Raw genomic sequence first — 2283 nt, 5'->3', positions numbered from 1 at the left:
TTCAGCACCCCCCGAAACCTTGTGAGGATAAGCAATATGGAAGATTACAATCAGATCAGGGACATCCCTAGTTGTTTCATCCAAAGACAAGTGATGAGCACTCATCGGAAATTTGGGTGTGGCACGGTGGCAACGACTGTTACAATTTCCAAACACCAACTCAATTTCCATTCTTATTTCTAAAAGGGAAAGCCAACGAAAACAGTGTATCTGGGCTTTGTTTCTCTGTTATTTGTATAATTCACTTTGATGGGTGAAAACCTGCCTCAATCCCTGGTTCTCTCGTGTGTGTGGATTACAAAAGGGCTTTTTTTCCAGCCCCTAGCAGAGGGCCAAGAAGAAGAGACTATCAAAGGGAAGGAACAGGCTTTCAAGTCAGGACCCTTCGATTGTGTTACTGATTGGTTCCAGGTGAGGCGGCTTCGCAAAGTTCAAATGGAGGAAAATTGCCCTCCGTGCAGTGCTCGCGAGAGAAGAGGAGGCTTCACAGTTGGCACACTGCTCCGGAATTCCTGAAACTACTCACGTTTTGGTGGGATTTCTAAAGGATGAACGCTAGGCCTTAGAAATCTTGTCGTGGTTGATTGGAGTTACATTTGAAACTAAGCCCAGACAGAAAATGACTGTACGGAGTGTCTGGTTATTTTGTAAAAGATGACAAAAAAAGCTGGAAATTCCCACAGTCGACTGCAGAAGACCAACACGATGTTGAAAATGTCCCCTTGATTTGCTCATAAGATACGTCGTGTTCATATTAGACAATTTGCAGATCTTCTCATTATTTTCACACATGGTATTATGGTTGCACACGCATTCAAGGACTCCGAGACCATGTTCATCTTACCAAGTGGGCCCCGGAGCATATATCAATTGCATGTAATTGCTCTATTTGCCTTCAAAACTGTATTGATTTCTCTTAAAACAGTGTCGTAACGTTTGCTTTTAGATTTGTAAAATAAATTGTTCCCTTTCAATGAACACCTCACTTCATTTTCCTCTGGCTTTGGAGGGCTTATGAGCCTATAAAGGAATACCATTGAAAAACAATTCTGGAAAGCCCGTCACCACAATCTAACGGCCATGTAATGTTACCTTGAAAACCTCAAGCGGCATTGGCTTGGTTACTAATACGCTGCTATGATCATCATCCCTCTCTTTTGATGTGCTAGTGCCCCTTCCATTCAGCCTCAAGAACATCTGTACGGTTACACACATCTTAAAGCAGTTCACAGTGAAACTTTAAACAGCTCGGAAAGTGTTTCACACATATGTGTAAAGTCTCGGAGTGTCTGTGGTGCACAAGTTGTCTGATCTGAGTTTAAGCACGCAATGTGTGGGAAGGGAAGGACAATTAGGCGGAGGCATGTACGGGTGTGCCGAGCCGTGGCATTTATGCGTCCATCACCCATCTGGTTTAACGAATAGAGACAAGGAAACATGGCTCCCATTTTGAAAATGGGCAACATTACTGAAACAGGCTGATGGAGCGTTTTCAAGCATTGCACCAAGAACAAAATGGGACTTCATAACATTGTATTACCATGCCATGTGAAGCATTAGAGCGGGAAATTAGGTAATAAAAACATAATTGTAAAGCCGTTTTCGCTTCTGGCTTAAGTCATGTAATACATTTAGTATTTATTTATACTTTTCATTTGAAAATCGCGAACCAGCTGTTCTTCAAGATTCTCTGTGACATTTTGTGTCACACAGACAGTATTTATGGTTGGGATGGGGTAAAAAAAACAAAACAACAAAAAACTTTGTATTACATGTATATAAATTGTGGGCAGCGGCATTTAACCCTTTCAGTGACAGTAGTCACCACAGTGGACAAATTCTCATTCACTGCCAGCACAGTTCAAAGACTATAAAGTTTGGTATGGTAGTCACTAAAAGAAGGAAATTAATATTGCAAGTACACGTTGATCAAATCATCGCTTCTAGCTCCTCCCAGTTGAAATCGATTGCCGTCAATGACAGCCAAAACTGTGTGACGTCACAAGATATCTGAATGTAATACAAAAAGGCAAAACATATTTATGTCATATTCAATTTATTAAATTTTGTTTCAATGTAGGATTGTAAATATTTTAGACAATCAACTCTTTTCTAATTAGCATGAATTAAATCAATTAAATAAGAACAGTGAAGAATTTGTATCTCTATATGTGCATGACAGGGTTAACCTGCAACATCCTAATCAAAGAAATAAACTGAAGCCTGTTCCCACTCAATGCTTTCCTGGCTAGATGCCTCTTTAGATGAGTTCTTTCAAAAGAT

The sequence above is a fragment of the Stigmatopora argus genome, chromosome 2 (genome assembly GCF_051989625.1).
Source record: "Stigmatopora argus isolate UIUO_Sarg chromosome 2, RoL_Sarg_1.0, whole genome shotgun sequence".
Taxonomy (NCBI): domain Eukaryota; kingdom Metazoa; phylum Chordata; class Actinopteri; order Syngnathiformes; family Syngnathidae; genus Stigmatopora; species Stigmatopora argus.
This window is presented reverse-complemented; position numbering follows the sequence as displayed.